The following is a 22,601-nucleotide window of genomic DNA, read 5'->3' as shown; positions in this document are numbered from 1 at the left end:
CACTCAGAGAGCCTCAAAAGCTTTATGGTATGTTGAGATAGAGAATTTTCAAATGTGCCCAGAGTTTCTAAATTCTTTGAAGCCCTTCTGAGACCTTTCCTTAGAACACTTGACCCCTATAAACAGGGGGCTGTGTCTTCTTCTTACTATGTGTCTTCTATCATTTGCAATGTTGGTTCTAATACTACATCAGGAAATGGGATTCTGGGGTACAGAAGTAATACAGAAGGACCTCGATGAATTTGAGAGTCATCTATTCAGCTTAATCAAGTGAGAAGTTAAATCTGTGGTTTATATAGTTTAGTAATAAGAGAAACAATATTTCTCCAATCCACCGAATTCCTGCCTTGGCAGACAATTTTCCTCAAGTCCTTGGCAGGATATACCCAACACTAAGAACTTGTAATTCTCCAGCAGGGGAAAAAGATTCCTGATAAAGGGTCTTGTTGGCCACCACTTCATGGACACGTTTTGAATTACTCATTGTAAGGGCCTTGGAAAGTATTGGACTGTGTGTCACCATTTTCCTAAATATTGACTAGTTTTCTTTCATTTCTTTCATTTCATGGAGTGGATGAAGGTGAGGTTGGGAATCGCTACCAAGCATCACTGAGCTTGGGCTCTATGTGGATCCATCTTCATCTCCCCTTGCTTTTCTTCTACTTCCTTTGTGACTAGCTCATCTGTAGAAATCCTTCCATGTCCTTTGGTAGACTTGGCACCAAGCAAGACAGAAATTTTGAAGCTCTCCAGCAGCAGAGACCCAGACTGTCACCCGGGAAGCCGCACCTGGACTGGGCCCATTTGTACCAATGGCCCTGGGTCCTGCACTATCCGCATAGCCCTAAAAATAGCTCTCAATTAACATTGCATTTCAAGAATTGGAAAATTTCCCAGAAGTCCATTCTTTTCTCCTTTTTCTGTTTCATTACATTTTGCGGTAATAATACACAAGCCTGCAGAAAACATGACGGGTAATGAAAAGTTGTAATTAATATAAGCAGTGTAAAGCGTGTTTTTTTCTCTGTTGTCCTTGCAGAAAATTGCTGCTTTAAACCAAGCAGGATGTGAAAATGCATAAAAACCCCCTTTAATCTGCCATGGTTTGTAAATATCTTATGCAAAATGGTTAAGTCAACTGTCAGATTGGTTTTTTTAACATAAGTCACATATTCTTGTAAAAAAGTTTTTTTTTTTTTTTCTCTTGCAGGACAAATTGAGTGATTTGGATAACTCCTTTTGAGCAGGTGAGGATTTTCCACAATAAACCTGAAAACAAGAAGAATCTGGTTTTTGGACGGCAACTCTGTCCATTGGATTCATCTAAATAGCAGTTCAGTGTGCTGCCTCTGCGAACACTCAACTTTGGTTCAGTACTTAGGAGAAGTAAGCATTCTTGCTACTCTTTCATACCAGTACATCTCATCCCATTAACTGAAACAAAGTGAGAAAGAGGCCAAGAGGCTGTGGTCTATACCGGCATTCCTCAGACCATTTTGGTTTCCTTATCTGGACCACTAGCAATATCCAGAGGTGTGTGGCTAGACGGTCACAACAAAATTTCAAAGTTGAAATACAAAAGATTATTCCCAGAACATCTTTTGAGGCCAGAGAGGAAAATGCTCTATGATTTGTTTTTCATTTGTTCTTTCCTCTTTTTTTTCAACTGCTGCTGACATACATGATGGGTTATTATTTATTTCCATCTTGTTCTGGCTTCTAAAACATTCCCCCTGTCCCTGGTGTGTGTCAACTTTCAGATACCACTTGGGAATGGCTGGCTTCCTCCCCTCTACTCCGCTGGGAGCCCTGTGAAGGTGGGGTCCCCTAGCTGAGAAGCGGTATCCCTCTCCTGTGGCATTCTGGGAGGCCATTTGGAGTCCCAGATGTAGGAAATGAAATAATCCACGCTCATACAGTCACAAAGTGCCCATCTGGCACCCAGGAATCCTGCTTGATAGGAGCACACAGGCGTGAGCTCACTATTGTTATGGCATTTCATAAACAGAGCTGCAGCAGCCAGAGAAGGACTTTGGATTGATAACAGTCATTTCCCACTCCCTTCCCTTTCTGCTTGCTTCCCTCCAAACACACTGCCACCCCCCGCCCCCGCCCTCACACACAGACCCCTTAACTTTTTTAAAACATAGGAGCCAGGGAGAAAAAAAAAAGGGGTGGGGAGATCCATTCTCTGAAAGGCAGCATGTTTTTTCCCAGAGAGTCTGAAGGAGAAATTTCCATTAACAGCTAAATCCCTCCCCACCACCTCTCCATCCACATTATTGTCTTTATGCCCTCCATCCTCGGACTCACAGGTGAGGGTGTGAAATGTGGCCAGTCAACTCTTTGCTAACTCACTTCTTGTACATCACCCTCAAAATAAGGAAAAGCAGCAGCAGGAGGGATTTCATAAATCACACAGCCACGGCACCACTTTCTAGTCCTGAAACCAAATTCACAGGAGAATCTAATAAATGACCTCAATGCTTTCCCTTTAGTTTCCTTCTAAGTGTTTGTGCCAAAGCAGGAGCAAGAGAAGCTCAGCAAAGGGGATGTGGGTTGGAGAACAGCTGGGGCTGAGAGCTTGCCTGTGTGAATGAGGAAGGGGTGACTATCCCCACACAGACTGGATGCTGACCTTCAACCCCAGTTGTAAGAAAGAGCAAGTCAGACCTGGAAACTGAGCCTGCAGGGGTGGCGTAACAGTTACACCAGCTCTCCTTTTAATCTATGGTGCTAACTCTATTATCCTTTAAAAACACAGATTTCTGAGAAACTCGTATCCAGTGATAAGAGTGAGATCCCTAATGGCGCAGGTAACCCAGGCCACTGTGAAGGGGTGCAGTGACAGGGACAGGGCTCACATCAAAGACCAGCTCAGTCATGTGCTGATTTGTATTATCCTGGCATTAAAATGAGGGAAAAGAATCACCATAGACATTTCACTCGATGTTGTTCTGAACTGTAATAAAAAACATCAGGTTGCATTACCCTTCCCAAAGATCACATTTGGCTCTCTCAGCACTTTCAGCCTCCCAAGGAGACATTTTCAAAGCAGCTATATTCTTTGGCCCCAGAGAGGAGAAAAATCACAGAAACACAAGCAGAGTCCAGCCCTGGCCCCTGCTGACCACATGGCATGTGGGAGAAAAGAGGTGGCTAGAAGATGTCCCAGTGGAAGAGAGATTCCTGGATCCTGCACTTGAGGGAGGAAGAAACACATGGATCTCTCCTAGGGGAACTGGCTCTCTCCTCTCAGGCATCGCTCTGCCTTCTTGGAGACTGGGATCTGCTTGTTTGCCAATGAATCCAAAGCCCTGAATGGGTAGCACAATGCGATGTTTGTAAATATGATAAACCATTACAATAGTACAGCTTTTCATTTGGAAAGCCACTTAGGCAAGAAATGATTACTGACCCATGATATGTAAATGATGGAAATGCAAAAATTAGTATTTGGGTCAACTCGTATATTTTTCAACCATGAAATGAAAATCTCAGTGTTCACATTCCAATTCATACATGAAAGCATCACAGTGCTATGAGTTGACTATTGCTCTAATTTATTATTGTCTTAGTTCATGTTTTCAGAGTCACTGTAGTGGTATGGATCTACTTTCAATGCACTAATGTTGCAACTTGAAGAGGGGAAGGTATATCTCTGGGCCAGCTGGGGGTTTGACTTTAGTTGAGGAGAAGGGAAGTGATTCTGAAGAAGAGGCTAGGGGCTCCTCTTCAAAGATTTCAAAAATGCCATCAGTCTATCACTTCCCTTTCTTTTGAGTTCATAAAACCACAAGAATGGATTGGACAGTTGGGCTACCGTGGGAAATTCCTCCGTGTCATTGGGGACACAAAAGAATTCTAAAAATGACCTTTGTCTTCAAGGTTGAAGCAAAAAAGACTGACTGTGGAAGAGGTGCAGAAACCTAGAGGGAGAGAATATTTAGGAAGACTTCTTGGAGGCGGGGATATTTCAGCTGGTTTAGAAGAGCGGTACAGTTTAAGAGATGAAAGGAAGGAGGAGATTCATTCCGGGTAGACAGCAAGAGAAACATCCTGGAGGATGGAGTCCCATGCCACATAAACTAAGGTCCTGCTTTACTGAAGATGGCAATTGAAGAGCGAAAGTATGGGATAACATGCAGAGAAATCACCCAGAGTGGGCCCCTGAAGACCAGTCAGAGTTTCTTCCTAGGGTGAACCAGATGAGGGCAATGGGAGAGCAGTCTGGGTCTACCTAGACTGTGTAGAAATGTAGCCAGAATTGGAACCAGGAGACTCTATGGAAAGAAGGTCAGTTGGAAGGTAGGATTAGCAATATAAGGTCTGGGAAAGAAGGCGTGGAGCTGGGGTGCTTGTGACATGTGTTAGGAGAAATGGCAGAAGGTTGGGCAGGAGAAGCATGGTCTGGGAGATAGGATGAAGTGTTGAGTGTGTGCAGAGAGAGAGAGAGAGAGAGTTACTGTCAACCCTTACATGCAGTGGTTTTATGGAGCAAAATGAGTATGTGATGCAGAGTCAGTGGAGTAGGGAATCCTGATGATTTTGCCTTTCAATATGATTAATTAGCTAGAAGGGACTCTCATATTTCCATTGTGCAATGACATCTCCTCCCCTGTGACCGCCTAAATCATAGCCTTGAGATTGGGTAGTGCTGAGATCTCAGGATTCATTCAACTTTGGCTCTTGGATTTGGGGTGTGCCAGCGCCTGAAGTACAGTCACTCAGTCAAACCCTTTAGCTGGGGGTCTCAGGATCAGAGGAGTTCTTGTGTCTGAGAGGGTATCTGAGTGCAGGACAGTTTTGAATATGTTGGTTAAACCAGTAGCTCTCAATGGTGGTAATACTGCCCCCTACAGAGTGCTTTGGAAATTCCTGGAAGCATTTTTCAGATGTCACTGAACTGGGTGGGAGTCAGGGATGTGAGACATCTTGTTCATGGGACAGTCCCACACAATGCAGAATCCTATAGCATCTCATGTGGTTTCTGAATGTCCTGTTAGGCATTCATGTAGGTAACCCTGTCGAAGCCTACAACCTAACTCCAGTTTACATAACCCAGTTTTAATACACACTACATTTTCTATGAATTTACAACTACCTTGTATATTAAGGCAAGATTATATTTTGTTTTGTTCAGAACTTTGCCAAGAATTGGGCATGAGAAAATCACAGTGCAAGCATTTGATTACTTTTTCAAGGCTTTCTTGTGTACATGTGTAAACGCACATTATTTTATTATGAATTATTTTCCTTTTGTTTCTCCTTTATTGTACATGCAGGGCATTATATTGGTGTTTAAAAATGTGTCTGGTAATATATATACATGATAAGCTGCCCTTCCTTGGTATTGTCACTGACTGGTTTCAGGACTCCTATGGATACCAAAATCTGTAATGCTCAAGTCCCTCATATAAAATGGCATAGTATTTGTATATAACCTAAGCATATACTACCATATGGTTTAAATCATCTCTAGATTACTTATAATACCTAATACAATGTAAATGCTATGTAAATAGTTGTAAATATAATGTATATGCAGCTGTGCATGCTTAGTTGCTCAGTCATGTCCTACTCTTTGCAGCCCCATGGACTGTAACCCACCAGGCTCTTCTGTCCATGGGATTTTCCAGGAACGATACTGGAGTGGGTTGCCATTTCCTTCTCCAGGGGATCTTTCCAACACAGGGATTGAACCCACATCTCCTGCGGCTCCTACATTGGCAGGCAGACTCTTTATCACTGCCCCACCTGAGAAGCCCAACTACAATGTAAATGTTAAGTAAATAGTTGCTGATGCACAGCAAATTCAAGTTTTGCTTTTTGGAACTTCATGGAACTTTTTAAAACTAATATTTTCCATCTGTGGTTGATTGACTCCTTGGCTGCATAACCATCAGATTCTGAGGGCTGACTGTACACTGTCTATACATTTCATTTCATGATAGTAAAGGGCGGGTCATAAAATATTTTTTATAAAAGGAGATGTTGGGTCTGATGGGGTGAGAACCATGGAGTTTGATGTACAAGAAACTTAGATATGACACTTTATAAGTGACCATCTTTTATTATTTTTTTTTATGCTGGAAAAACAATGAATGGATCTTTGCTGAGCTGCTCTGGTAAGCCTACAGTGGTTCAAGCACCGTATAGGCATGTGGTAGATAAAAAAGAAACGCAAGTCACAGAACTGTATCTCACAGCTTGGCCTAATCTGGCCTGGTGATTTACCACAGGTTGGGGTAGTCCAGAAGAGGGTTAATAAAATGTGATATCCTGGAGGTTACAGTCCTGCCAAGTGATTGTGAATATGGTCCATGATGAATGATCTAACAGTGGGAGCCTGAGAGCACTGGAAGGTCCTAGGATGTTCAGCAGGCAGAAGGCTGTCAGCATCAGAAGCACATGCAGAGCATGCAGCCCCAAGCATCGAGCTGGGGTCAAGAGATGGAGTTCCATCCCTTGTTGCAGGGCCAGGCAAGACAAGGCCCTGCCTCAAATGACCACTCCGGGGGCCCAGAAGCAAAGGATCAAAGTGATGAGCTAGTACCCCAGACATGGTGAGACCTAGGGTTGAAATTTTCAGGTCAGCAGTTGACATTCAGGGCAAACCAGCAATGAGATGGTCTCCATGTCAAGTCATAGGTACTGGGCTTAGGTCATCCTAATGTATTTTGCTGCAAGTGCAGATGGATTCGCTGGCTGGTTTTAAAGAGAAAGCCAGAAGTGGTGCCACGTTGGACCTGACAGCTTTATAACCTTATTGGAAGAACAAAGTATAAATACATAACGAATGCATTAACTGGACAATTAGCAAAGAGTATGGACAACATTTCAAGAGTATCTGAAAACCCTACATGGCCTCCCTTGGATCAAAGAGGGTGTGAGACTCTAGGACATGACAGAGACCTCTGGGTTGGAGTAGTTTCTGAAGGTGTTATGGAAGAGTAAGGGCTGGAGCCAGCCTGTGAATAGCAGATGAATGAATATTTGAATTCACTCATTCATTCAACAAATACTTAGGAAATCCTTGCTATTTGATAGATGCTGAAAATAAAGAGGTAAACAAGAAAGACACTGACTTTGGTGACACGTGACAGGCTCACCTGGAACCCAAAGACATGAGCAGGCTAGAATGGGCAGCTTTCATCCCTGGACTTGAGGGTGTTTTTAAGGCTGGTGAGGTGCACCCAGGGTCTGCCTTTAATTTAAGGAAGTACTCTTTTTGTTACCTGGTGGTGGTGGTTTAGTCTCTAAGTCATGTCTGACTCTTACGACCCCATGGATTGTACCCTGCCAGGCTCCTCTGTCCGTGGGATTATCCAGGCAAGAATACTGGAGTGGGTTGCCATTTCCTTCTCTAGGGGATCTTCCCAACCTGGGAATCGAATCTGGGTCTCCTGAATTGCAGGCAGATTCAGATATGTCTGAATATGCAGACATACCTGCTATGTTTAAGCTGCAGCTAATTGAGCATCAATTGTGCAGGGCATAATTTCTATCTGCTTTAAGGTTTAACCTTAAAAGAAACTAAAACTATAATTAATATAAACTCTTAAGAGTTAGGGGTTGACCAACTTTTTCTCTAAAAATTCAGAGAGTAAATATTGTAGATATGTCATGAAATGGGCTTCCCAGGTGGCGCTAGTGGTAAAAAATCCATCTGCCATTGCAGGAGACACAAGAGACGAGAGTTTGATCGCTGGGTCAGGAAGATCCCCTTGCCTAGAGAATCCCATGGACAAAGGGGTCTGGTGCGCTACAGTCCATAGAGTCGCAGAGAGTTGGACACAACTGACTGAAATGACTTAGCACGCACACGCATGTGTCATGAACTAGAATTCTTGTTTTAATTTTTTTTTCTTTTTAGCAATCTAAAAACATAAAACTCATTTATATAAACTCACAGGCTGAGTTTTTGGCCTGCTGGTCTACACAGCTCCTTTTGTTCAGAGACCAAGAAGACATTCAATCTTATTGGTGAATAATAAGTAATATTTATTATCAGTAATATTTTGTAAAACACGAAACATTTTCCAATGTTACATTTGTATATATAGCCCCAGTTGGCCCTTAAAACAGTGCTACTAGAGTAGTTAAACCACATCACCATTATTCCTCATTTCATAGATAAGTGGATTGGACCTCAGGAACATTTGGGCCTTGTGTTAAGTCATACAGACACGGAAACCAGAGGGACACTAGATCTCAGTCTTTTGATTCTGGAGCTTGTCCTTGATCTCCAACTATTCTGAGCTGACTATACAACCAGATTATTCACAACTTTCACAGGGCTCTCTGGCTTCAATCTGAATGTGTTTTGGAATTAAAGGCTTACACTTAAAAAATAAACAAACAAACAAACATCAGATATGGTCTGAATTATGTCAGTGCTATTAGAGGGAGAAGGTCAAATAGATTGTTTTATGTCCAGGCGCTGTTCTAAGTGCTGGAGTTGTTTTTGTTGTTGTTGTTTGGTTGCTTAGTCATGTCCAACTCTTTGCAAACCCATGGACTATAGCCCTCTAGGCTCCTCTGTCCATGGGATTTCTCAGGCAAGAATACTGGAGTATTCTCCTCCTTCCTGACCCAGGGGATCAAATGTGCATCTCCTGCATTGGCAGGCACATTCTTTACGTTGAGCCACCGGGGAAGCCCCTGGTGCTTGGAACTCACCACTAAATTCAATAGACACAACCCTTACTCTAAACAGTTTCTAGTGCAATGAAGATGATTCTAATGGTAATGACATAAAGTAGGAGTAGCAGCTACCTAAATGTCAAGTATTGTGTTTGGAGTGACAAATGTTTTATCCCTAACATTCGAAGTCGTGTCACAAAGTGGGTCCTATTTTCTCCACTGTATAAATATTTTGGTATTAATAGCAGTAGCTAACATATGGAACTTACTCTGTGTTAGGAAAGAAGTGCTCAGAGGAGATAAAAAAGCAGGTAGTTGGCCAAGGGGGATTTGAAATTGCATCTACACACCTTGGAGCCCAAGTCTTTCCACTTTGTGCTGAAGCAAACCCTGGGCCGTGCCTGGTAGGCTGTCCCGACACGCCTGCAGTTTTCTATGCCTGGTGGATTTAAGTCAGGTTCCCTGTCTTCGGATTCTGTCATTTACGGGGCAAGGCAGCCACAGAGCACTTACTCATTAGTGATCTACGCTGCGATGACTGCTGAGATGGCACTTCCAGTGTCATATAATGCTATTTGCTAAAGCTTCTAACTCTGAACTAACTGCCTCATGGGTTACGATTTCATCAGTGTTCAAATGCTGCTCTTGACGTGCAGTTGGACAATTTTGAGACATAGGCGTCTGTTTCAAAGTTTAGGGGCACTGAGCTTATTTTAAAAAGCAGCTTAAAAAGTGAAGGTGGACGAGTGGCACATTGCTTGGAATCCCCGCGTTGTTTTGGCACACTCCTTCTGCCTTTACTTGCTTTCTTCCAAAGAAGCCCACTGAAACCTCTCCCTAGTATCGTTAGCATTATTTAATTTGCATTAGTCTATGTAAGATTCAGAATCTAAGGCCCTTCTTTAGCTCCTCAGTCTTTTGTGGGACAGGTGCACGACAAACATTTTGCAGAGCTCTTTTTTTTTTTTTTTCAGTCCTTGGGAAATTACAGAACTTTAAGTGTGGAGGGGGATCCTTGGAGGCTTCATTTAAAATTTCCCATTTTCTGTAGTTGCTATTTTGTCAGAAAATAGATTTTTTTTGTGTGTGTTGAAAAGGAATACTGACTAATGTGTCAATGACTTTTCCTTATAAATATATTTATCTGAAGAACTTCATTAATACATAAATTTCTTTTCTCAAATTAAATTTTTTTTAAAAAGATAAAACCCATGTTTTCAGCGTGGCATTAGAAAAGCTCAATGATCACATATAATAACAATGTATTAGAAGTCAAACAGAAAAGAACCCATTTTTAAAAACCCATAACTCAACAGACTAAAACAATGACAGACGAGCCATTCATGCAAATTAGCTAACTCACATTTATCAGAGAAAATATTTTATAGCATTAACAACACTGTCATTGAAGAAAAATTAAATGGGGCTCAGAACCACACATTTATTTTTACTGCATTCATTATTCATTTACTTGTTTCATTCCTCCTTTTCTTTCTTTCTTTTTATTTTCAGAATTGTAAGTTTTGAATTCAAAGTTCAGTGGAAGAAGAAGCAGATGATTTTCCCATTTTAGTGACCCCGTGGTTAGCAGCAATAAAGCAACAGGAACAAATCTGGCTTGAAACGTGTCCAAACCCACATTTCCCAGTGAGCACAAAAGGCAAAAAAGTAAGATGTGCAGCGGATATTAACATGAGTAATCTTGGAAATCTAAATATTAAACATATGTCAAAGATTATCAAATGCACATCCACATGTCTTATAGAGATGTCTTTCATCTGAGGAGCTCCAGCCCATTTCAATGTGCATGGGCTAGTTCTCTAGCCTCATCAAAGTTTGGCGTATCCAGTGACAGCAGCACCAGTTTCCTATAGATGGGTGCTTGTGAAGCAATAACTCCTCAGCTCCTGCACCTTCCTGAAAGACTTCTTAATCTCTACCCCCATCAGAAGATGAAAGAAGTGAAAATGTTAGTCGCTCAGTCATGTTTGAATGTTTGCGACTGCATGGACTGTAGCCCAGCAGGCTCCTCTGTCTTTGGGATTTCCCAGGCAAGAATACTGGATTGGGTTGCCATTTCCTCCTCCAGGAGATCTTCCTCATCCAGGGATGGAACCTGGGTCTCCTGCATTGCAGGCAGATTCTTTCACCTGAAGATAATGTCATTGAAATCCAGGTTGATTATTTGCCCAGTGAACTGCACAGTTCGGGAAATTTCTTGGAGTCTTTGATTTGTGTTCTGGTGCTGAAGTCTGTAGAACCCCGCCCTCAATTCCATCTACAGGTCTTGTATCATAGTGATCCAGAGAAGAATGTTCCAGGCCCTGAGAAATGTATTGTCTTATCTCTTGGACACTGTGTAAGAAGGCTGTGACAGTTGGTAAAATGTGCTCACAGTGCTTGGCATCTTTTTGCCTCCAAGCCTTATTCTGCAGGACAATTGAAGCTATACTTTGGAAATACCTAAGGGAGTAACATTATAATCGGGAGCTAGCCTAGTTTTTTCTGGGTGTATACCAGCTGTTGAATGATATTATTTAAAAAATCTCTTGGTGCAGCATGATCTTACTTTTTCTTAGCCTCATTTTTGTCATCTGTAAATTGTGAAAGAAAAGCTGACTCTCGACATTTCTCAATGAGATCATGTTTATGAGAAGACTTTGTAAACTCTAGACCTTTATACAAATGTGGGATAGTATCATTACCTTAAAGGAACAACTCTTAGAAAGAGGCCCTCTTCCACCCTGCCCCGGGGATAACTGGTGCACTGAAATCCAATTTCGTTTCCATATCCATTCATCCTTGGCAAAATGTCATAGTCTTCATTATGAAGCTACCTGTGTGGCCCTATGCACATGGCTCAGTAGGCGGGCTGAGTGAGAGGGAGAGTAAATACTTACCTTTGTGCTACTTTTCTCAGGGAGTCTGGCACTGAGCAGGTGTTCAACAAACACATTCTGAATTGTGTGGAGGTAAAATGCGGGAGACCTGGGTTCGATCCCTGGGTCGGTAAGATCCTCTGGAGAAGGAAATGGCAACCCACTCCAGTACTCTTGCCTGGAAAATCCCATGGACGGAAGAGCATGGTAGGCTACAGTCCATGGGGTTGCAAAGAGTCGGACATGACTGAGCGACTTCACTTCCACTTCCACTTCCAAAATGACTTGGGAGTGAACAAGGTGAAAGAATACAAGATCAAGTGCCAGTCTGGTTGAACTTCTCCAGTGAGGTGACAGGCAGTGTCTGGGTCACTGCAAAGAGACAGGTGGCTGGAGAACAAGAGAGAAGAACCAGATGTGATCCTTGGATGCTGAGAGTGCCCAGAGCGATCACAATGGGGGCACAGCCCTCCGGCCCCTCCCTCCTCCTGATAACTTCTCTCACCTGCTCCTTCTGTCTTCTATCATCTGGAGAAGGAGCTGCTCAGTCTTTTCCTGTCTATGCTGCATAGGAGTTTCCTCATTCTGTGAGGCAGAGGAAGCTGAAATTCTCTGGGGAACAGCATGGCTTCTCTAGTTCTGCTCCCTAGGGGATTTGCAGGAGCTGTGGAAGACAACTGGCAGACTGTCTCTCGATGGGAGTGTAGAGGGGAGGGGAAGGGATGTCATTTTAGGGAAAGAGCTGAAATATGTCAACATGCACTTCTGGGTGGAAGATTTCTTACTGAATTTGTTCTTCAACTGAAGTGTCTGTTTTGGTCATTAAAATAATACATCACTTATGATAAAAATAATGATCTACTAATTTATCTCTTTTGACCAGTTTCCCTGGTGAACAGTGAAGGATGCACTGACAATGCCTGCCAAAGAAGGAGATGTGGGTTCGATCCCTGGGTTGGGATGATCCCCTGGAGGAGGAAATGGCAAGTACACCAGTATTCTTGCCTGGGAAATTCCATGGACAGAGGCTACAGTCCATGGGGTCACAGAAGAGTCAGACACAACTTAGTGATGAAACAACAACAACAATGTTCTCCTGGAGCACATTTTGAGAAATAAAGTGTATTCTGAAATTGTTGACTTGCTTTTGTCAGTGTGTTCCAAAATAATATGACTTGATTCTTCCAAACACATATGATACCCCCTCCCCTCCTGCCTTGGAATAGAAACTATTATCATCAGTGAAGGAATGCAAAACTGAACACATTCTTCCCTTTGGAGAACAAAATGTTCCATGAAAGGCGGAGTTTAGTTGCTATTGTTTGAGTTGTGGAGGATGTAGTTATACCCAGTCCACCGTCCTCTCTTCCTGCCTATTTATCTGTCTTCTTTCTTCACCTTTATCTTCAACCTGTATCTCACAAGCAGGGCGTACAAGACTCTCAGTTCCTCAGAACATCATCTACCCGGCAGAGACGCAAACAGCTCTGGGCCTGCAGCCGAGTCTGCGCCATCTCCCTCTGGACTAAGGGAACCGTGCTCTGAAAGAAAAATCTCTATGCAAAAATCACATTTCACTTGCTCTGTAATAATTTCCTTTTCATTTTCCCCCCAGCCTCTTTCTCAGAAATGCATAGAAAGCTTTGCTTTTGGTTCTAAGCTGCAAGGAATTGAAGAAAGAGAAGAGGACTTGCAGAAGATCTAGATCTGCGGTCATTGAACTAGAACATTATACTTGAGTGGACCCAGATGAAACATCAAAGACTAATGAAAGTTGCTGAATGTGCAGGCAGATCAGCACTCACACACTCATACTTTCTCACCTCTACTTTAAGGTGAAATATTAGCTGACAAAAAAAAAAAAAAAGAATGTGTATAGACTGAAATTCTAGTGACTTGTGTTCACATCATCAGAGAACGGAGTATGTTTACATGAAAATATTTACAAAATATTGATTTAAATATATTACACTTAACTCCTAACTGATCAAAGGTTTAAAGTCTGTTTATAGTGAGTAATACTTAAACGAAAGTGATTCACTTTGTCATTTGCATTTATGCATACATAGATTTACTGGAATCAGCCAGAATAGCAAACTGCAGCCAGTTGGAAAGTCAACATGTTCATTGCTGTTTAGTTTATTAAAAAATATGTTTAATTCTTTAGAGACACCATATGAAGAATATCATGGCCAGCTACAAGCATATATATTTTCTCTTGGGGCTTGATTACTATAATCCAAGTATTTCAAAACTGTTATCAGAACCAGTGAGCAGCTAGAGTTGGATCAGATCTTCAGAATCTTAGAAGTTGGGAAGAATATTACAGATTACCTAGTCCAATGTTTTTCAAACTCTCCTGATGATAGTAATTCCTGGTCCTTATTACAGACCTATTGAATTTGAATCTCCAGGGGTGGGGCCTCCCTTAGAAACTGTGTTTAAACAATGTGGTATTTTTATCATCAGGAAAGTTTGAAACAAACTACTCCACTAGTTCTAAGCCCTGGCAATGTATCAGAATTGTCTGTAGAAGTTGTTGAAAATAGGGAAGGCTGGTAGAGACTATATTGGCTATTCTGAAAGCCACACTGTTGGTCTCTAGGTTGGGATTTAAGACTACAGGATCTCAAATAAATTACTACTGCTGCTGTTGTTATTATTATTATTATTTCACTGTTGTTATTAAAAGCATGACAAAAGATAACTTTTGGATAGTGATATATAGTTTACGAAGTCTTTGTGTATTCCCTAATCTCATAGAAGCTCTGTGAAATTGTCTTATTTTTCATTTATGGATGGAAAAACTGATGCTAAGTGAAGTTTTAGAGTACTGCTTAAAATTGCCCATGTAACATTCCGTCAAGCTAGGACTTGAACTTAGGTCTTCTGACACCAAATTTGGAACATTTTCTATTGCCTCACAATGCCATAGGTAAGGGCTTTTCTGCCTGTACGTTAGTAACTGGGATGAAGTAAGGGAAGACATTCATTTTTCTTATTTAGTTATATGTGATTAACTTTGACCCTTTATTACGGGTTCTTGAGATCTTTATAAATCCTTGATTAATCCATCAATATATTGGCTGCCTTGGATGATTTGTATCATCCACAAATTGACTGAACAAGCCTCTATGTCCTGATCCAAATTATTAAAAACTCTGAACAGGACATGGTCAAAGAGAATACTAATTGGCATATTTTGGGGAGGCCGTTCTCTAGGTTAGCATTCAAACCATAGTTAACACATTGGAGTCCATTTTTCAACCCACTAGAATTTTATGTGGGGCTTCCCAGGTAGTGCAGTGGTAAAAAATCTACCTGCCAATGCAGGAGATGCAAAAGCCATGAGTTTGGTCCCTGGGTTGGGAAGGTCCCCTGCAGTAGAAAATGGCAACCCACTCCAGTATTCTTGCCTGGAGAATTCCGTGACAGAGGAGCCTGGCAGGTTATAGACAACAGGATCAGAAAGATTTGGACACGACTGAACAACTGAACGTGCATACACAGAATGTTATGTACCTGAGTCATCACTCTGCTCACATGTCCCAGTCTTGCCACTCAAAGAGATCATGAATAGATACATGTATGTATTTAACTGAATCACTTTGCTGTACATCAGAAACTATCACAACATTGCTAATCAACTATACTCCAATATAAAATCAAAAGTTTAAAAAAGCAAAAACAGATCATGAAAGCCCTAGTTAAGTGTCTTGCTAAAGTGCTGATACATTATGTCTATGGAATTCCCTTGCTCCACCAAAGAGAAAATGGTCACCTTTTATCTGAGTGGACAATTTTAACTGTCTCACAAATCAAGCTACTTCATTATTTGGAAGAAAAAACTAAAGGTGTTTCTTTAAATCTTGGAAAGACCCTGTGGGAGCTCCATCCTTCAAGCATGAGCTTGGATGTCACGTTCTCTGGAAAGACTTTTTTGATCTTTCATGCAGATTTAACAACACCCTTTCCTCTGACTCAGCATACTGATTATTCTTCCAGTGTAACACTTAACATGTTACTTTGTATTTATTTATATTTTCTTTATTTGAACTTCTTGAAGGCAAAGGCTGTATTTTATTCACCTTGGAAGTCTTCTGTAGCATCTAAACAGTGATTGGTGCAAGTCACAATAAATATTTGCTGAATGAATGAATGTGATTGAATCCATAAGTGAGTGTGAAATAAAGTTTTCTTGTAAAGATTTATTAGCTCAAGAACATTAACCAGAATCTCTCTTAAGTTTCTTTTGGGCTTTGGCACTTCTTATTGATGATATCCAGAGACAATGGACAAAGCCTGTCCAAGAAACTCCAACGTTCATACTCCTTGAAAAGGAAGAATTAATCCTTTGGCCTCCTAGAGTAGTTGTAGTTTTAGGATTAATCTTAACTCTGTTTGTAGCCTATAAAACAAAACTAATTGCAGAATTCAAAGCTTTAGAGCATTTTTAGGTGGCTTGATGGGAAAGCATTGAAATAAATACAAACATTTAGATAAAACAACCATTTTAATAGTATTAACTCTGCCAATTAATGATAATGGAAGAGCCGTCCAATTAGCTAAATCGCTAATAGTTTTATCAAGCAGAGGTTGGTAATTTAAAGCAAACAAATTCTTTCTAATTTTATCCACTTGCACACCAAGATATTTAAAGGATAACAGGGGATCCAATAAAGAGTATTGCTCAAGAAGAGCTATATTTAAATCTCCTAATGGCTATAGCATAGAGTTACCCCAATTAGTCAGAAAACCCAAGCAGTTAGTAAATTCTTTCAAGACACTATAATTTGGGGTAAAAATAAATGAGATACAACAAAGGTGCTGCTTGCAATCATTAACATTATTATTGTGGCATATTTCGGAGATGGAGAGTGCCCTGAGAGTCAGGGGGGTAAATTTAACTCATTGAATCCTGTGGTTGTGAATGCTCTGTACCCACACGCTGCTTCACACTGCAGCATTTTTTGAGGGGCTGTTCATGAGGGTCACTACTAATACCTGTTTTCAGGGCAGCAGGTCATGGGGAAGCTCATATACTTGATGACACACCAAAGCTAGGACTTTCCTTGTCAGACCTCCATGGAGAATTCAGGCACATACCTGGATAATTCAGGAAAATCTCTCAGGACCAGAATGATGTTAGCATTTCTTACCATACTCATTTTATTTTTCTCAAGAGAACAGACTTTGAAAAACATCTGCATCGTCTGGATATGTGAACTTCGTTAGTGCAGACTGGTCAGTTAAGGACAAATAGCAAATGATCAACTGGAAAGGACCTCTATAGTCTATCTTTTGCTTGAGTAGAAGATTGCTATTAAAAACATCAGGATTAATTATGCTGGTTATTCCACATTCAGGTACTGCCAACCAAGCATTGTGCTCAGATGGACAAACTTCAAAGGAAAAAGAACAATATGAAGGGCATCTCTAAAGCATGATCTCTGCCAGTGTGAGCAAACAGGAAGCATTGTTTGTTTATAGTAACAACTACTACTTATTGAATTACTTACTGTGATCCAAGAACCATGCTAATATCTTTGTATTCATTATTTCATTAAGCTTTCCATCAGTGAATGGGGTGTTATCCCTGTTGTGTAGATGAATTTACTGAGGTTTACAAGTTGAAGTAGCTTGCCCACAACTACTAGACTTAGAGCCAGGATTCAGACTTCGGGCTCTCTAACTGCAAAGACCTTCTCTTTACCTGAATCGTATATTCTCATCCCCATCTGGAGGCTGGCGCGTTGTCAATGTTTAGTGTGTATAGAAGGAGGCTGATGGTCACCGTAGTCTGCAGTGGTATGGCAAACAAATACCCTGCAGATAACCCCACGGGGTAAATACAGAATGAACCAGAATAGCCATTTGCATCAAAGTACCTCACCAGAATTCCCAGCCACTCTGGCAGAGTGCCCAGGCACTGCCCTAGAGTCCAACTAGAATGTTCTTTGAGATGCTTCTGGTTTTCATTTTCCAAACTTTGCTGCACAAAACAAGTGAGTCTGGGGCTGGCTGCAAAGTCCCAACACTCCTTCCCACCTAGTGAGAAGTGGGAGGTTGTGAAACAAAAGAAATTGGTTGTAGTAATATCTTGGTATCAAGAACTAACTTTTCTCTAAACTTTAAAATGTCTCATCAAATCAATCCACAAAACTAAGTCTTGGCCAGGATCATTAGAGAAAAGGTTGTCGGTGATATGAGGTCCAAGGAACTTGTGTTGACCAAGAAATAAGAGCAAAGACTTAGGACTGAGGGCAGGATGGACTGAAAGAACACTTACTAACCCAGCAAGCAGGCCAGCCTGAGCAAGGCCTGATTGACAATAGGGAGCAGTCTTCATTCCGCTCCTTTTACATTCTCTATTGTTCCGTTTGCTGTCGTTTAGTCGCTAAGTCATGTCTGACTCTTCTGTGACCCCATGGTCTGTAGCCCATGGGACTCTGTCCATGGGATTTCCCAGGCAATACTACTGGAGTGGGTTCCCATTTCCTTCTCCAGGGGATCTTCCTGACCCAGGGATTGAACCCCAGTCTCCTGCATTGGCAGACAGATCACTTTAAATATGTTCCTCTCTTAGGGTGGCAACTGTGGAGAAAGAGCTTTATCTGACCCCGGTTTAGATATTGTCTCTGCCACTTGGTAGCTCCGAGGGAACTGACTGATCACAAACCACCCTCAAGCCCAGATCTCATGGAAAAAGAGGATCTTGCAGATTTGTAGACACTCAATGAACAGATTTTTTTTCTTTTTCATTTTACTATTCTTTACTACTTGCAGAATTGTATAAGTGAGAAGTAGAACTGATCTTCAGCAGAACTGGCATTGGTTTGAGAAAGAATGAGAAAAAAAGCAGCTAAAAAATACTAGGAGCAATCTTAGTGTGGCCTCCAGTCCCAGAGATTTTTGACAGTAAATTGTACCCATCACCAGCTAAATATGGGTGTGAAACACTGGGCCAGGCGGCAGGATCCTTGGGCTTTTCCCCACATTGGCCACTATTTTATGTCAGGTTTCCTGAGAAAGAGATTCTAATACACAGGCTGCTGCACTGGAGATTTACTGGGGTGTGCTCTCAGCAACACCTGTGAGAGGTTGAGGGATGTAGGGTTAGCCAGGAGAGGATGAAGTGTGATCTAGGTGTGACCAAGGTCTCAGCAGATTCCACAGCAAGCTCTGGAGCTGGGGAGTGGGGTGGGGAGTGTCCTTTCGGAACTGTCCCAGATTGAGGCAAAGGGCCTTTGAACTGTTGCATCAATCAGCCAGTGCATATAAGCTGCCCCCATGGAACACGACCCCAAGGAAGGGGTCATGATCCTAGGAAAGGTGGGTGTCTGCAGGAGGACTTGACTGTGAGGCATCATCAGCAAGTGACACTTCTCACTTCTTGAAAAATGAGTGCCTTCAGGAGAAGGGAAGAGACCCTTTGCAGGCCACCATAGCACCCACTGTAGCTACTATGTGGGTGATGCATGGTACTGTTTCAGTACTCACCATCTTTAAACAATACTTTCAACCAATATTTATGAACACCTCCTTTGTGTATGGTTTCCCTTGCATGGAATGTCTTCCCCTCACTTAGAGATATCTGATGAATTAATGCACCAAAATTCTGGTAAAATGTCAGTTCCTCTGAGGAACCACTTTTAACTATGACACACAGCTATATACTATCTTTTTTATTTGTGTGCCATCAAAGTATTCATATTTGCCTTTTCCAAAGCATCATTCATTGTATTAAGATAACTGTATTGGGGAATCTTATTTGTATTAGTATCCTTTTCTTATTTTTTCACTCAATACAAAACTCTAGTGAATAAGTCACTATTTAAAGTCTGTATGTCTAACATTAGCAAAGTTATATCTTCCTTCTTTTGGTGAACATTTGTATGGTTTATTCTTTTAATTCTTTCACTTAAAATTTTTATGTATTATATTTTAGATATATCTCCTATAAATGGCATTTAATTCAGTTTAATTTTGTTATTATCCAGCATGACAATCTTTGTGCTTTAGCTAGAACATTTAGGACGCTTATGCCTAATTCTACCACTAAATTATTTAGGTTAAAATCAACCATCTTATTTTGTGCTTTTAATTGATCCACTAGGCTTCCCAGATGATTCAGTGGTAGCAAATCTGCCTGCCAGTAAGTTCAATCCCTGGTCAGGAAGATCCCCTGGAGAAGGAAATGGCAACCCACTCCAGTAATCTTCCCTGGGAAATCCCAAGGACACAGGACCCTCGTGGGTTACAGTCCTTGGGTTCTCAAAAGAGTCGGACATGGTTTAGTGATTAAATAACAACAATTGATCCATCATGTCTTTTTTTTTTCCTCATCTTTCTTGACTTCTTATGGATTGTTTTTTTCTTTGCAATCTGTTTTTTTTTTTCCCTCTCTGTTGGTTTGGAAATCATTTACTTTTTTCTATTCTTTTAGTGGTTACCCTAGAGTTTACATGCTTTTGAACTGTGGTATTGGAGAAGACTCTTAAGAGTCGCTTGGACTACAAGGAGATCCAACCAGTCCATCCTAAAGGAGAGCAGTCCTGGGTGTTCATTGGAAGGACTGATGTTGAAGCTGAAACTCCAGTACTTTGGCCACCTGATGTGAAGAGCTGACTCATTGGAAAAGACTCTGGTGCTGGAAAGACTGAGGGCAGGAGGAGAATGGGATGACAGAGCATAAGATGGTTGGAGGGCATTACCGACTCAACGGACATGGGTTTGGGTGAACTCCAGGAGTTGGTGATGAACAGGGAGGCCTGGTGTGCTGCGGTTCATGGGGTCGCAACGAGTCGGACACGACTGAGCGACTGAACTAACTAACTCACTAGAGTTTATAACATTCCCACTTCACTTATCAAAGTCTAAAGTTAATCAACACGTTTACTCTCTTCTGGAACAAATACAAGGACTTCAGGATAATTTAACTCAATTCTCCCTTTGTCCCAATCATAGTTGACAACTTGTAGTTGTCATGGATTTTAACAGTTTAAAACTCTGTAAGACATTCATACTATAGCTTTAAAGTCAATGTTTATGTTCACCCACATATTTACCACTTTTTCAGTTCTTTAATCCTTCCTGTATCTCTGATCCTTCAGCTTAGTTTACTGGTTGTGAATTCTCTCAGTTTTTGGTCATCTGAAAATTTTCATATTTAACTCACATGCTTGAAGGATATTTTGCTAAGTATAAAATCCTATGATAGCTTTTATTTTCTATAAGAACATTGAAAACATATTCCCATTTTCCTTTAGCTTTCATTTTTGCCCTTGAGTTACTTAAACTATAGATCCTTAGAAGGTAAATCTGTCTTTTTTTCTCTAGCTGCTGTAAATATTTTTCATTTTTTTCTTTAGTTTTCTGTAGCTTCACAATGATACATCTTGATACATATTTATTTTTTCTCTATCCTGTTTGGGGTTCTTAAATTTTGTTAATCTGTTCTGGAAAATTCTGCCATTTCGGCCATGACATTTTAAATATTGTTTTCACTCCATTTCTCTCTTTTGATTTTATTTCTAAATCTGCAGTTAAATATATTAGATCTTTTCAATGTATCCTCTGTTACCCTCTCTTCTATATTTTCTATTTGTCTCTTTTTGCTATGTGTAGAAAGTCTGTTCTGACCGCTTTTCTTGCTAATTAATTCTCTCTTCAGAATGTTGAATCTTCTATTAAACTCATTCAATGTATTCTTAATTTGTTATTATATTTTTCCTTTGCAAAACTATGTCACTTTTTCCCAGCTCCTTCCTGAAATTTTCAGGCTTGGCTTTTCTTTCTTTCTTTGACTTGGTAGGTATAATTGTTTTATAGTTTGTGTCAGATATTTCCAACATATGGCATCTTTGTTAGTCTGTTTCTATTATTTTACTGTTTTGACTTGTTCTCACTCAAGGTGTCTTATTTTCTGTGTACTTATTTTTTTTTTTCATTGTGTACTCTTCAACATATTTGATAAACTAATTTTATGAATACTTTGAGATGTAAGAGTGGTATGTAGTTTATCTGAGTCCTAAACTGTGCTGGACCCAGAGCATTAAGTCTTGTTCCCACCCCCCAAGACCTTCAAAGGAAATTCAATATTCCAGCGATTTCTTTCACATAGGCATGTGTCCTTTGTGGGGGGGAATAAAGATTTGAATATAAGAGTTATTTTCTTCTAGATTATGATTGGGCGATTTCTCATTTTTGGCTAATCGGTTGCTTTTGAAAACTGTGGGTTTCTAAAAACTCTTTTCCCCAACTTTATTTTACTTTTTTCAGAAGACAGGTTAATCTGAGAAAAACTAGTCTACTATTGCAGGATAGAATTCTGCTTTTGTACTTCAGTTTTTTAGTACAGCTCTGGTCACTCAATGTTTATTCAATAGTGACTATGTGAATGGTCATGGACACTGAAATCAAGTTGTACAAGCTATAGTTTACTATCTTCAAAGAACTTACCATTTATTGAAGTGTTAGTTGTTTGGTCATATCTGACTCTTTGTGACTCTATGGACTGTAGCCTGCCAGGCTCCTCTGTCCATAGGATTCTCCAGGCAAGAATATTGAAGTGGGTGGCCATTCCCTTCTCCAGCGGATCTTCCTGACCCAGGGATCAGATCCAGGTCTCCTGCTTCACAGGCAGATTCTTTACCATCTGAGCCCCCAGGGAAGCCCTTACCATTAAATAAAATACACAAAAAACTTTAAATAATAACTACTCTATAAAATACAGTTAATGTTAGGCTTCCATATTTTCTTAGTAGAATTGTACATGATTATAGTTCTTTGAAAGTAAGTTTAATAATACTTATCAAAATTAAATATGTATATAGACTTTGGCTAAATAATTCCACATCTAAGTATTTGATACATACTTTGTATTTACTTGAATAAGTGCTCAAAGGAATGTGTATGTGGATATTCATTGGTAACAGCATGTTTATTATAATAAAAAGACTGGAAACAATCTAAATATCAAAGGAGGATTGGTCAAATAAATTATAATATATCGCACAATAGAATACTATGCAACCATTAAAAAGAAAGGGGGAAGATTTATATATTTTGATGTGG

At 40.6% G+C, this 22,601-nt stretch overlaps 1 long non-coding RNA gene across 1 annotated transcript; it reads left to right on the top strand.

The window, feature by feature from the left end:
• Window positions 1–1,209: 1,209 nt before the first annotated feature.
• Window positions 1,210–12,658, top strand: LOC139035200 (uncharacterized). Its single transcript, XR_011487807.1, has 3 exons — window positions 1,210–1,247; window positions 10,159–10,314; window positions 12,409–12,658. It is a non-coding gene; the product is annotated as an uncharacterized lncRNA (long non-coding RNA).
• The last annotated feature ends 9,943 nt before the right edge of the window (window positions 12,659–22,601 follow it).

Source organism: Odocoileus virginianus, chromosome 5 (genome assembly GCF_023699985.2).
Source record: "Odocoileus virginianus isolate 20LAN1187 ecotype Illinois chromosome 5, Ovbor_1.2, whole genome shotgun sequence".
NCBI classification, from domain to species: domain Eukaryota; kingdom Metazoa; phylum Chordata; class Mammalia; order Artiodactyla; family Cervidae; genus Odocoileus; species Odocoileus virginianus.
Note: the sequence above shows the minus strand (reverse complement) of the source record. Positions and strands in the feature narration are given on the sequence as shown.